General features: G+C 43.5%; 1 protein-coding gene across 1 annotated transcript in view; it reads left to right on the top strand.

The window, feature by feature from the left end:
* The first annotated feature begins 8375 nt into the window (after positions 1–8375).
* The window catches only part of LPAR3 (lysophosphatidic acid receptor 3), a 70530-nt gene continuing 63936 nt past the window's right edge, over positions 8376–14969 (top strand). Inside the window, exon 1 of the mRNA XM_045835465.1 lies at positions 8376–8553. The gene's annotated coding sequence lies outside the window, so the exon portion shown is untranslated. The remainder of the gene's footprint in view (positions 8554–14969) is intronic.

A 14969-nucleotide genomic window follows, 5' to 3' on the forward strand; every position in this document is an offset into this window, starting at 1 on the left:
ACGGGAAACCAGGACCTGAGTCTCCTGGAACATTTTCTATTGCAGCGAGATAATTTATCATGACGTGTTTTCTTGCTTCTAAGTAAAATATTTATTAATATTTGCAACACATATAAAATTATGTGATGTGTTATTACAATATGCTTTTCCATAAGATCATAGAATGATATTTTATATATTTTTTATTTTAAATTTTAGAACATTAAAAGGAAAGCTGAAAACTCAGCTCTTGATCTTCCATTTTAAATGAATCTCCCTTCTGTTTTGTGCGGACTAAAGGTTAACAGCTTAGATTGCCTCTATACAGCATTTGTGTCTTACTCTATTGTATTAGTATCCAAAATACAAAAACATTAAATATTTATCTGGTCAGTATTCATCAAATCCAATTGAAAAAATCAATCCAGGAGATAAGATGTTAGTGTCATATTACAGTTTTCTTTTGCAAAGCAAGGAAAAAAGTTTAGTGCATAGGATGCAGAAAATTCTAACAAGATTTATTTACAACTATTTTCTTTTTCTTTATCAGGTTTACCAGAATAAATATTTGCACAGCTGAAAGAGTTGCTAGTAGCGGGTTGTCGGTGGCTGCCTCAGGCAAGGCAAATATCTCGTCCTAACTGGAGGATCAAGTTCGGGAGACGTTAGCCTATTATGTAAGGTGTTATCGCTGTTCACATGTGGCCTCAGCCTCTCCTGTGTGGACTCTCAGCACCCCACACTGTTGACTACGTGCGACCTCCATGATGCCCTCTTCAGGTATCTTGGTGTAGTACGTACACATTTCTCAGGTTGCAAACTTTGCCAGCAAACATGTAACTATTCTTCTGCAAATGGACTTAAATTCTATCTTGAACTTTCTATTTCTATCACTGACCGAAAATTTAATTGTCTTACTTTCCTGGTAAACTCATGTAGATTCAGCAGTCTTGGTCATTTGACGTTTGTACTTAAGCTTCTGCCCCTCACGTTTTCTCCCTGTTGTGAGATTTGATTCTGAATGGGCTTTGCAGTGTTCAGGTGCTGGGGTGGTGTGGGTAGGTAATGCATGCCTGGTTCACGACATCCTTTGAGAAGTGACGCCCCTCCTCATCCTACTGGCCTCTCTTCCTGCTGCATCTACAGCCTGTATTTCCCTTTAGGTACTTTTCCACAAAGAATTGACTTTAGCACTTTTCTCATTACTCTGGAGCCCAAAGAAAACTCAAGATTTGGTTTCTCCTATGCCCAACTTTGTCAGGTCACCTCTTCCATATTGCTGTTCCCATGTCACCATGGCAAGGAGCATTTATGCATGAACATTTTCTACCCAGGTTGCAGATAGACAGCCGGGTACAGTGCCCTCTTCTGTGTTAGAATAAGCTAGGTTCCTCTGTGTTGACGAATGTTCCCCAAATCTCAGTGGCTTAAAAGGGCAAAGGTTTGTCACTTGCCTGTCACCATGCCTGGATGAGCCTGGTGCTGCTCCATGCCTTCTTTACTCCTAGGACCAGGCTGATGGGGTGGCCTCCATCTGCGGCACTGCTGGTGTGGGAGCAGGGGGAATGGGGACAGAGGGAGCTGTGTGCTGGTGAATTGGCTCCCACGTTGTTGGCCAAATAAACAAGCAGAGAAATAGAATTCTCCCTGAGGTAGAGGCAGTGTGTATTGTAAAATAATATGCTCCTGCACTATTCCTGGGTTTCCAGCTTAAAGGGAGGATCTATGTTTCTCTAGTAACTTAGTCTGAGGCGTGGTGAGGGGTCAGAAACCTTGTGCCCGTGTCTATTGTTCTTTCTTCTCTCCGTCAAATTCTTTTCCCGAGTTGGGAAACCTTATCTAGTCTTCAGGGAGGGTGGTTCTTCATCTGTTTTCTTCCAGTTGGTTGTTTATGGAAAAAGAAAGTTTGTGTTCAGCTTCTTTCAGCCTTTCTCCCTTTGAAGCTCCAGAGAACACACCTTTTGCAAATCACAAACCTTGGTGTTTAGGTAATTTTTTTAAACTAGTTATGGGTAACTATTTAGGAACCTAGGAGCTGAAAACTGTTTTCTTTTATTCTTTTGGGGTTTTTTCCTCTTAAAGATTTCTTGTTTGTTTGTTCTGTGTCCCCCTTCATTAAATGCCCCCCAAAACAGTGAGTGCTGAGGGATCAGGGAGACAAAATAAGAAAAGGTAAAAAGAGAAAACCTCAATTATTACCTCCAAATTGTATTTTTTCATAGTTATAAAGAAAGTGAAATGGTTGCTAACATGAAGCCTGCTTGGAGGAGGAGAGATTTAGGGTGCTGTTATCCTGAATGAGTATTTAAAGTCTGCTTTCCTCGGTGGTGGCAGATGACCACTTCCCACCCCAGGATCTCCAAGGCTCATTGTAAAGGATGTTTGTGAGCAATTAACAGCGTTAGCTTCCTAGCTTCTGATTGGGACCTTTCATCTGAGAAATACAAATGTGCACCTGGTTGGAAACTAATCCTCTCCCCTTAATTCTGGTATCTCAGACCATAGAAAAGTGAACAAACCCTCAAGTCTCAATTTGACTATATACAGTTTTTATCCTAATTATCTGTTTCAAAAGTCATGTGATCCACTAATAAAAGTATTATTTTTAGACAATTTGGGCCATAAATGTCATACACGTTCATTGCAGAAAATTTTGCAATTATGGAATAGTATACAAAAAATAAAAATATAATAATCCCACCTTCTCATAATATCTATAGTTAACATATAGAGGTATTTATTTGGGGTACTTTTTTCTTTTATACAAACACATGTTTAAAAAAAGAAACAGATTTAGTATATAATGTTTCATCCTATTTATATAAAACTTTAGTATGAAATGATGAGCATGTTTCTGTCATTACATATTCTTTGAAAGCATGATTGTTAAGGCTGCAAACATTTATTCCTATAGATGTATGATAATTTATTTGATCAATTTCCTACTGGATTTTTAGGATAAATTTATGGATTGTTCTTAACATGTCAATTGTATAAATAATACTGAACTGATGATATTTGTATTAAAATCTTTGTGTGCCTTCCATGGCATCTGCAGGTTACCTTTCTAGAGGCAAATTTACTGGGTCAAACGGCATGAACATTTTTAAGGTTCCTGGTATATCACAGTACCTTATGCCCTAGACCTCATAAACTGTAAGGCGCACCAATATTTTATGTAACACAAAGAAAAGGTTGCCAAATAAATACAATGCTTTCTTATCACATATGCCTGTTACATTGTAATTTTTGAAAGAGTTATTTGGACTTATTTAAACATATGATCAGCTTCTAAATTATTCTCAGGTATCCATAAAAGAGAAGCAAAAACCCTGACTAAGGTTTTCACTCCTAAACTTTCTCATTTTTTGGAGTCACTTTTTGTATCTGTGTGGTCCTTGCCCTGAGTTCCACCAGGAGAACTTGGATGAAGCGTTAAAAAAACAAAAACAAAAACAAGGCCCTCACCGGTGTGGCTCAGTTGGTTGGGTGTGGACCTCAAAGCAAAAAGTTGTCGCTTAGATTCACAGTCAGGGCAGTTGCCTAGGTGACGGGTTCAGTCCCCAGTTGGGGTGAGTGCAGGAGGCAACTGATCAGTGTTCCTCTCTCACATCCATTTTTTCTCCTTCCCTTCTCCCACCACTAAAAAAAGGGGTGGGGGATGCTTTGCTTTCTGCTCCAGGATTTTTTTCCAAAAGCTGGCATCCATTCTTTAAAATGTGGTATGTATGGCTGGGTAGGTAGTAACAGACAACTAAATCCCAACAGCTGTCCGACTGACAGTGACCATAAAACATGTCTCAATTTAGAGATACTAACATGTGAGAAAAAAGGCAGTATTTCTGAGAATGATTGAAAGCTGCTATGTACAGCAAATTGTCCACCAGAAAAGTTTTACCAGTGTGTATTCCCACCAGCACCACAGGAAGGTGCCCATTTCCCTTAAACCTTGCTCAGTTTGGGGAATTCCTATAATCAAAAACTTTTGCCAATTTGATAGGTGACAAGTACTCTCACTTTAATTTATACTTGTTTTACTATTAGATCAGTTGAAATGTATTTTTATATATTTTTGGTCATTTGTATTTCTTCTTTTGCTAATTCTTCATATACTTGACTTATTTTTTGTTTTGATGTTAATCTTTTAAATATTGTGTTTCCTTGAAAACAAAAACAAAAATGAATGAAGCAAACAACTAGAACAGGGACAGAAGCACAGAAATGGAGATCACATGGAGGGTTAGCAACAGGGGAGGGGGGGGAGAGTGGGGGGAAAGGTACAGGGAATAAGAAGCATAAATGGTAGGTACAAAATAGGTGGGCGGGGGGTGGGGTGGATGCGTTGAGTAAGGGTAGTATAGGAAATGCAAAAGCCAAAGAACTTATATGTATGACCCATGGACATGAACTAAGGTTGGGGGGCTGCAGAGTAGGGGGGAATAAAGGGGAGAAAAACTGGAACAACTATAATAGCATAATCAATAAAATATATGTTCAAAATAAAAAGAGAAAAAATAAATATTGTGTTTTCTACATGCCTCTCAATGAGTGATGTGGGACAGGCATTCATCTTCTACCTCTCATATGCTGCAAATAGTTTTCTCCCCCAGTTTTTAGTTTGACTTTTTATTTATAATAAATTTACAGGATTATTTTTATTATGTGCAGAAATATCTAATTTGCATACAGTCAAGTTAATTCATATTTTTATGGTTTCTTCCCTCACTCTTATATTTAAAAACATTCACCCCAAACTTCAAATCGAATAAATATTAATCTTTATTTTCTTCTAATTCTTTTATGGTTCTTTCTTTTTTTTAACAAATGAACACTTTAATGCATATGAAAATTACTTTAGTAAGCATCTAACCTTATTTCTCCCCAAAAGTCAATGAGTAGGATCAGGGCCACAAATTAAATAAGCCTTCCCTTTCCTACTTATTTAAGATGCTAACTTCTTTAAATATAAACATTTTTATACTTACTATGATCTGTATATGGGATAGCTATTCTAGTGTTATGTTTTGTCCCTCTAGTTTTGTACCACCATCATATTGTCTTAATTATTCATTAAATTCACTATATAATTTATCATCCAAACTAGGATGCTTTTGCAAGTGAATTATTATGCCTGGATGACAGGCACAGATCTGGGCCCTGGGGTACTCTCGTTATTATGGGTTTATGATAAATTTTCATATCTGCTAGAATAAGAGTTCCATCATGACTTTTATTTTCAAAATTTGTCACTTTTTTCTCAAAAATGTGCATAATTAAGCCGTGATGGGATGAATATGTGGGAAGTATTTTTGAATGACTCACAGATGTCACATAAAATGGTTTGTTCAATTTAAATGAAATTAAGTCGATTTTGATTTTTGGTTTTCTGGTATTTGTTGACTCTCTCTGTGACTTCTTGTTGCTTTCCACTTGAAGTTACATGCAGTTGAGAGATACACTACAGGCCATCAGCTGGCTTAATGCCATCTCTTTTTTTCTTTGATTTCTGTAGTTAACATTTTGCTCAGTCTTTCCTCAGAACCTTCTAGCTGACTGTCATTTCAGGTACCACTTAAATCTCTCACTTCATAGCTATCATTCCACTTCCTCATATTATTCACCTGCTGTAGTCATCCTTATGGCTAATTAGTACAGAAGAACAGAATGTAACAGTTGTGTTACACTTCACTTCAGATATTTCAGTTCAGTTATTTCCCAAAGTTATGAGTGCAAAGCCTATGAATTCCTGTCCATATGATCAGAGGTCCACGCCAAGTTGGAGGTATAGAAACATGGGCCTCTTTACATAAATCCAGAAAGGAAGAAGTTGGCTGGAGTCCCACGTAGCTTCTCACTGTGGCAGGAAGCAGGTCTGGTTTTAATTTAATCACTTTATTTATTTTGCAGCATTTATTCCCTGCCAAATAAAATGCTGGCTGACACAGGGTCTCCAAGGCCATCATAATTCTCCTCCATCAAGCATTCTGAAATGCCCCTTTTGCCCCTTATAGAAACAATGTTATAAATCTCTGTGTCTCCAGGAACATAAAACACAACACTGTATACAGGGAGCTGATCCACAAATGTCTTTGAAGAAGTTTTGAATGACTTTCCCCACAGTGGTCTTTAAAACAAAGTATACCCTCAGGCTTTGTGTCTGCCATTTTTTATATTAATTTTTAACTTGGTTTTACTAATAAAGTAGAGCCCTGACTGGTGTGGCTCAGTGGATTGAGTGCTGGCTTGAGAACCAAAGAGCTGCTCGTTGGATTCCCAGTCAGGGCACATGCCTAAATTGCAGGCCAGGTTCCCAGTAGGGGGCACATGAGAGGCAACCACACATTGATGTTTCTCTCCCTCTCTTTCTTACTCCCTCCCCCTTTCACAGGAAAGAAAGAAAGAAAGAAAGAAAGAAAGAAAGAAAGAAAGAAAGAAAGAAAGAAAGAAAGAAAGAAAGAAAGAAAGAAAGAAAGAAAGAAAGAAAGAAAGAAAGAAAGAAAGAAAGAAAGAAAGAAAGAAAGAAGAAAGAAAGAATCTTTAAAAATAAAACCATTTTGGTAGAGAACTGAGACATCACAGACCCTACAGGGACTGGTGGATAATCCTTGGGCTTCTTGTTAAAAACTAGGATTTGGGGCTACAACCTTATTTGTACTAGTCCTTTGCCTCTAGTCCCTCTTTTCCTGTACTTAGCTGTAGTTCTCTCTACATGTAAGGTGGGTGGTCTCCCTGCCTTCTTCCCTTTGCATCCTTTCCCTAGATCACTTCCTTGCCTTCTGCTCAGATATGACACACATCTACATAAAATATCTTTTTCTTTTTGCAGCAGAGCTCCCCACATCCCCTTCTCCTCTTATTTATTTATTTACTTAGAATTCATATGTTAAAGGCAATCACATCTGGCTTTACAGATTCCCTGTTCTACTTTACGACAGCCAGGTTCAGGAAGTTCCCAAGCTACAATAATGTGTTTCCAAACTGCCTTTGCTAGTAAGTTGTTTGGAACTTGGAACAAATTTTTCCAGCAAAAGTAGTCTCTGACTGGTGTTTGTAGTTCCCAGTCCGGCCCACAACAACTTACTCACATACTACACACACATTTGTTGAGTCAAGTGTTTGCTGAGTGCTGGTGGTTGAGAATTTTTTCTGTTCACCAGGTTGCCCTTCAGCATCGCATGCTATTTGCGTTGAGCTGTTCACTCCCTTGACCTTGTTCTCATATGTCATCTGCAAGGTTTTTGCTTGTTCTGGTAAACACGATCTTTCTGTGGTACCAGCTTTGCATGTTGTAGTCCTCTGTACACAGTTCATCTGTAAGACACGACGGTCATCTTCTCAACACCCAGATGAGGCAACAGTAATTGTCCACATTGATCAAAATTTAGGTTTGAGCTATGAAGGTTTGAGCACACCAGGCTGTCGTGACCTATGGGATGAAGTCCATTGCATAAGGAATAAAACATTATTAAAACATGGTCTTCAGAGAGAGCAGGATTTTTTTGGTCATAGAGGGCAGGCCATCATTCAGGTTGTTTCCTGGAATAAGGTTCCTAGCTGGCATACAAAAGTTGAGTGAATGAATGAACAGCAAAGGGTTACAGGCAGTCATGCTGGCACATGGGCTCAGTGTTTCCTACCGTTTTGAAGCATGAGGACTTCACAGCACAGCATTTCCCTTCTGCATGGCCACCAGGTCCAATTTTGAGCATGTCTGTGACCTCATTCTGCTGTGCAGAGTTCAGAGAGAACAAAATTTTCATGACATTGTTTTATTTTACATCTTCCTCCTTTGCCAAAGGTGGGTCAGTGGAGGCTTTATATTTCAGCTTTGAAAAACTACCCCAGGAGGCCAAGAAGCCTCTCATAATTTTAAATATTTTTTGTTTCCTGTTTCAATCAATAGGTGCCTAGGAAAGGTCCCAGGCCAGATATACGTGACCATCCTTGGACTCTGGGGCTGCCTGCACCCTCAGGCAGCTTTGGGTTCAAATTTTACAACAAACGTTTGTCTTGGCAGTGAGCCTGCTTCCCACAGGGGTTAGGGGTGGACGGACGTGGGCTGCACTTCCCTGCAGCCTCTTCAAACGAATTCGAGGGACGGAGAAGGACAGCGCTTAGTACAGATCTCCCAGGTATGGTTCTGTAAGACCTGTAGATGCTAGGGTCCTTTAGCTGGCTCTTCATCCTCCTTCAGGCGGGCCACCCAACCTGAGGGCCAGTACCAGGCAGGAGAGCATCTGCAGAAGAACCTAACTGTGGCGCGCCGGTGGGGGGCGCTCTCCCGTGGGAAAGGTCCGACGCCTGGGGTAGGGCGGGGCAGGGCGGGGCAGGGCGGTGGCGCGGCCCCTCCGCCCCCTCAGCTCCACCCCTCGCTCAGCCAAACTTTCCCTGGACTCCGGACGCGTCGCTGCGGCTGCTGGAGAGGAGGCGCGCCGCCGCCACCCACCGAGTCCTCCGCTCCTCGCGCCCGGCGGGAACTGGGCACCTTGTCGCCCCGTCGCTCAGGGCCCGAGGGCATGCGGCAGCCGCAGGGGCCCCGGCTCCCGGGCTCGGCGGCGCTGGCAATCGTGAGCGGTGAGTGGAGCGCCAGGCACCCGGAGGGTTCCCGGGGCTGCAGCTGCCCGGGGCGCGCGTGGGGAGGCCGTCACGCTGGGGCCTCCGCAGAGTCCAACTTTTCGGAGTTGCCTGACGTCTAGCCCCTAGCCCAGACCCACTCTAAGCACCTGGGACAGGACCCTCCGGCGGAGTGTAGAACACCTTGCTCTTTCCCACTTTTTCCCGAGGGTTGAAAAGCTATCGGATGCCAAAACCGCTTTGGGTCCGCCCCTGCTCGGGGCTGGTGAGCTGAGCGCGGAGAGCGCAGCCAGGCTCTGCTCTGCTTTTGCACAGGTGCCTCTTTTCCAAACTCTGTCTTACTGCCGTCGATGGGAAAAACAAGTTTTCCTGCGAAGCCCAGGGATGTAACCTGTACTCCTGGTACGATGGTGTGTCTCGCAACAGCACGAACCATGCAAGGCATCTAAAAATTCGGGGAATAATTATTATTGACTAGTAACACTGTTGGGAGGTTGTGCTTTTTGAGTAAGTGAAGGTCCCCGTGGCAGACAAAAGTGCTTTGTTCTGTAGCATTGTTACTTTATTGCTTTCCCTCAGCAGGCTGCGACTACCCAAAATTGCTCAGAAATTTCTCATGCATGTAACTTGAGGAGTGACTGTGTGACTGTGAGTAATGGAAACAATTTAACCTTACTAGGGTAATCATTAAAATGGCCCTCCAAAATATGTGTAGGTCAGTTTTTAAGTGAGTACCTAATTTCCACGATATGGCCCCCCTCCTATAATTTGTTGCCGTGGTTACAACACATTTAGCTCCTCACCCTTGCCACCCAGCATATATTACCTGGTGTGGGAATGCTACTTTAGAAGCTAAGGGATGCCTAGCTTCTCACCATTCCTACTTGTTTTTGTTTTTGCTTTTTTTGTAAGTTGGAGAGTAAAGTAAATGTTCACCACAAACAGAGGGGCCCTTTATAAGTAGGTTATTATTCCATGCACTGCACTGTATTTCATCAGTGCATGAACTTCTGTGTTGCTGGGTTTTCAATAGTTGCTGTCCCTGCTTCCCATGAAACACTGGATCCCCTTCTGTGTGGTCCGAGTCCAGTGAGGAGAATTTTCCTCCTGCCATCCCCGCCCCCACAGAAGTGATACAGTTAGAAACATACAACCTTGGCTCTGTTCGCCTCCTTGTCTAAACAAACTGGGCTATTCTAAAAAGATCAGCAAGCACACCCTGCCAGTGAGGCTTATGCATCTGAGATAAGCTTCCAGAGTTGTCTTTTGTGCCTTGACTGTGGGACCCAGTGTCATGACCATGGTGTCTGGACATCTGACCACCTGGACTTAACTTGCATTGATGGTCACTGCCACCAGTGACCATCTTTTCCAGATGGTAACTGGAAAAATAGATCATTTGGGTACATTTTTCTGGTTTTATATATTTTTGTCTTTAGAATTCAAAACTATGTAACTTTGCTTTAACTACAAATGACACACTCTCTTTTCTAAATCTAACAAATGCGTAAAGTCAACTACCAGACTTTTAGATCAGATCTGTTTAGGTGTCTGGCTGTTTTACAAGATGTTTGCTAGAACAGATCTCTATGTTTTCTATGAATGAAGACTGAAATTACAGCACTAAAATACGTGATAGTAGTGTTTTGTGTATGTTGATCAGAACCTGTTTGAGAGTCTACAACATGTTCGTTCTCTCATTTTTCTAAAACACACACGCACTCAGGAACAAATGGGCGCACAGCACTGTAGGCACACACTCTTAAAGTCATGTCCACATGCCTGAGGCTGGCTGCTTCTCCCAGGTTTTCCATCTTCCTGCTGAGGAGCAGAAATCCACCATAACTTCAGCCCAACCTCTTATTTCTTTGGGCTGGGGCAAGGGGAATCACTGTAACTCAAGTGGGAATTACTATAGCTTAAATTACCCATTAGCTATTCTCCCGGGAGTATACATTAGTTCAAATGCTTTCTGGCCTGTGATTATACCTAACAGGGTGGTTAAGTCTGATTGCAAGATTCTAAATGGCAGAGCCCAGGCCCAAGGCATTATGAATGTGGTATGAAGAGAAGAGTGGAGCTTTGCAGTCAGACCGGCCTTTGTTCCAGGCCAGGCTTTGTGACCTCGGGTACATTGCTTCGCCTTGCTAAGCCTTCATTTCCTGGTCTGCAAAAATGTAGTTTATATCCACCTCTCAAGATTAAAAGAGAAAAGCACTTAGTATGGTCTCTGATGGATAGGAGGTACTCCTTAAATGCTGGTTGCCTTCTCGTCTAGATAAACACTGAAGTATTGACATTTCTGGAAGCATGGGTGCAAGCGTACATCATTCTAGCAACAAGATAGATCCCCAAGCTGTAGGTGACTTCGAGAAGTTCTGCACAGTTTCCTTACTTGCTTCCTCCTTCCCAGCCATGGTCCTTTTGCTCTTTTTCTCCAGCATCCCTCTGGCAGCTACTGAGCCACTTCCTGTCTGGCCTTGCTGATCCTTTGTCCCTCGTACTGGATTCTGTGTGTGTGTGAAGGAGTCCCTTGGAACTTTGTCCTGCAGCAGATGGAAAGCCCTGGGGTCTGTGCTTTTATAATGCTAGGTTAGAGAGGCGGTTGGAGTACAGGTTCTAATCCCAGCCCCACTTCTGTGAGTTCTCGTGACCTTGAATAAATCTTTTGTCATCCTCCAATCAGTTCTCTCATTTACACAATGGGGGTGGTAATTCCTTTTCTACCTGTCTGCATGGGCTGTTCTTGGGTCCCAATAAGTCATGTATGAGAAGGAGCTTTGTACCTTGTGAGGGCCTGTATAGGCATTGGGATTAAAGACATAGGACCTGCAGATGGAGGACACCCCGGCAGGCTGTGTGGGGTGGTAGGACTTCCGTGTGGGTGCCGGGTGTGCTAAGTGCACACGGCTGCAGTCCCCTGATATCGAAGGAGACATCAAGGAGGAAATCCTGCCAAGGGTTCAGAAACTGCTCTGTGGGGAATACAAGAGGAAGATAAATATCAGGACTGATATTATCTAATACTGTATAATTGAAGACACAGGGCAAAGTTCTGAAGAAGCTTTATTTCCTTCTTAGAATCACCTGTACTGTCTGCTCATCTCAGTTCTTCAGGGACAAAAACCAAGAGCTAGCCAACCAGTCGATATGTCCGAGGAGAGTGGCAATGGCAGTGCTCAGACATTGAGGTGGGAAGCCCTGTGGGGGGGGGGGGGTGCGGGGGAGGGCCCCCCCACCCCGTGCCTCTGGCTGACTTGGGCCTCGGTGGTTCACTCTGCAAAACACTAAACTGACTCAAGGCATTTCCCCTCTCAAACAGTTAAGCTAATTATTCCATTTGATCCAAAAGGCACGTGTTGCTTCTGCCTGACCTGCCTGGTGAGCCAGGTGAGTAGGAGCCAGTGAGAGGAAGATTCTGATTTCCTGGGTTGTCCCCACTACCTCTTCACTCCTCAGGCTGATGTCCTCCTCCTCACTCCCCCTTACCAGGCCTCTGCAGTGCCTGGCCCCCAGCTCCTGTCCTGTCCACCTGCTGCCTTGAATGCCTCCCTTACCTGTGACCCAGTACTATCTGGGCCCCATGGACCTGGCCTCTTCTCAGATGTGAATCGTTCACACACCTCAGGCTGGGCCAGGCTGAATGTCACTCTGGAATCAGCCCGCCCAGTATAGCCTGCCTTACCCCTTCCAAATGATGTTTGTCAGCCCCCCTAGCTCCTCATCAGCTAGTCCTATGCCTTCATTGTTGCTGGGACATTAGGTGGCAGTTTTTACTTGCCTTGGCCTTTACTCAGCCATGTGCAAATTCAGTGGTATTGTCAAGGGATGGCTTGGTAGGTGGCAGGGCTAGGTTGGAGGGCACTTTAGCCCTTCCATAAACTGTATCAGTGTGCCCAAAGGCCCTCCCAGCATGAGGTCTACATAAAAGTACTGTGCTTGCTTTGTTACTGCATCTTGGAGGCAGCCCCCTGGGGTCCAAGCCTTCCCCTCAGAGTGCCCTGGAGCCCCTCCTCTGCAGAGATTCTGGAGCTGCCCCAAGGGATTGGGTATAGAAAATCACTGTATCATTTGCCTCCTTGCCCTGGTTGATTTTCAATGGGTCAGTTCTTTGAATGGGGGCTTTTCCCCCTGCTTGGACTAAACTGTAGCATGGATCTAACAAAGGGAAAATAAGTATAATCCTTTTCTATCTCTCCATGGCATTTAGATTTGTCAGCATTCACCCAAGAAACAGAACCAATAGAATATAAGTATTATCTATGTATAGCTATATTAAATATATATGTTATTTATATATAAATATGTTATATAGAGAGAAAGAAAGAGAAGAGAGGAAGAGAGAGAGAGAGATTGATTCATTATAGAAATTTGCTGTTGAGATCATGGAGGCCAAGAATCCCCACAATCTGCCATCTGCAAGCTGGAGAACCAGGGAAGCTAGTGGTGTAGTTTAGTCTGAGTCTGAAGGCCTGAGAACCAGGAGCACAGGTGTCCAAGGGCAGGAGAAGACCTATGTCGCAGCTCAAGCAACGTGACAAATTTGCCCTTCTACTTTTTTGTTCTACTCAGGCCGTCAGTGTGTCACAGGAGGCCACCCACATGGGTGAGGGTGCTCTTCTCTACTCAGTCTGCTGATTCAATTGCTAATCTCTTCCTTGAACACCCTGAGACACACCCACATAATGTCCTACCTGCTGTCTGGGCATCCCTTAACCCAGTCAAGTTGGCACATACAATTAATCATTGCATGACTAAGTCAGGACATTGAACCTATGGTGCCACACTACCATCCAATCCACAGAGCCCATTCATATCTCATCAGTTGTCCCCCTAGATGTCTTTTTCCCTGTCTGGCCTGGGCCTGTGTTAGGTTTGTCATGTCTGTTCCGGAGCAGTTCCTCAGACTGTCCCTGTTCCTAAAGTCCCTGCAGTTGTGCAGGTCTTAGCTCATAGCTCTTACAGCTGTAGGATGACTCAGCCTGAACCTAGCAGGTATTTCTTCAGAACCAGACTCACGCCACGTGTTCTTGGCAGGAATACGTACTCTGCTCTTCTCAGCATGTAACACTAGAGGGTCCAGAGTACCAACCTGTCACACCACTGGAGTATTGGCCTCGGTTGCCTGGCTGTGTTGGTGTCTGCCAGATCGTCCCACCTGAAACTCACCATTTTCCCCCTGGAAATGTATACCAATAAATTTGTAGGAAAGTATTCCAAGGTTATGCTAATAGCCTACTCCTCATTAAACCTCTGTCTACAGCCTTATCATATTGATGACTTATGCCTGAATCAGCCACCTCTCTGAATGCCGCCAAAGAGTGACTCTTTATTTCCATCACTCCTGCATTTGTTAATTGGCATTCACTCTAAGGAAGAACTTTTTTCCTCTCATTTATTTATTAATTTATATTAGGAAATATGTGTGGATTTCCTTCATATTCAAAATGTTGACATCTGTTACTGTCACTGTTTATTTTGATGGTCACATGGTCCTCATTTTGGCCCACGGACGTCCCTTCGAGCTGGCCCTTTGACATCCTGTATCCTTTTGACATCGCTCTCCTTCCCTGAGCACTTTAAACAATTTCTGGCACTACAGGATATTCCAGACTTATCTCGTACTTTCCCTGACTTAGTAATTCCTCTTTTTTGGTAGAGAATGGTATTTCTCTACCAGAAAGAGAGGGAGAGAAACATTAATGTGTGGTTGCCTCTCACACACCCCCTACTGGGGACTTGGCCTGCAACCCAAGCATGTGTCCTAACTGGGAATTGAACCAGCGACCCTTTTGGTTCGCAGGCCAGCACTCAATCCACTGAGCCACACCAGCGAGGGCAGTATATACATTTTTAAATTGCCCTCCCCAAAAGTGGTATCAATTTTTATGCTCACCAGCATGGTCCGAGAGTGCCATTTTCCCTACACCCTTTTGCCAACACTGAATTTTATCCTCCTGTTTAAATGTGGTCAGTCTGCGCGCACTTCACTTTTGTTTCTTACTGCCCATGCCATTCTCACCCCTATGTTACATTTCCTTCTGTGTCTCACTGTCCCCTGTCCATCCCCTGTCCAAGGGTTTCTCAGCCTTGGCACTGCTGACATCAGGGTGGACAGTTTTTTGTTGTGGGCTGTCCTGCGCATTGTAGCATGTGTAGCGACATTGCTGGCCTTTACCCACTATGTGCCAGTAGTTCCCCTAGGTCATGTGTATCTCAGATATCTCCAGATATTGGGAGATGTCCCTGGGGAAAGTGGAGGATTAGCCCTGGCCGAATATGCACTGCTGTAGATTATGAGCTTCCTGAGTGCATTTTACATCTTCACACATGTTTTTGTATGCTTGGCCTTCCCCTGCATGTAGTGAACAGTGGGAAAATGTCACCTGGACAGGGAAGACAGGAATCAGTGGTTG

Source organism: Phyllostomus hastatus, unplaced genomic scaffold, assembly GCF_019186645.2.
Source record: "Phyllostomus hastatus isolate PE091 unplaced genomic scaffold, TTU_PhHast_1.1 phas_contig_209, whole genome shotgun sequence".
Lineage (NCBI taxonomy): Eukaryota > Metazoa > Chordata > Mammalia > Chiroptera > Phyllostomidae > Phyllostomus > Phyllostomus hastatus.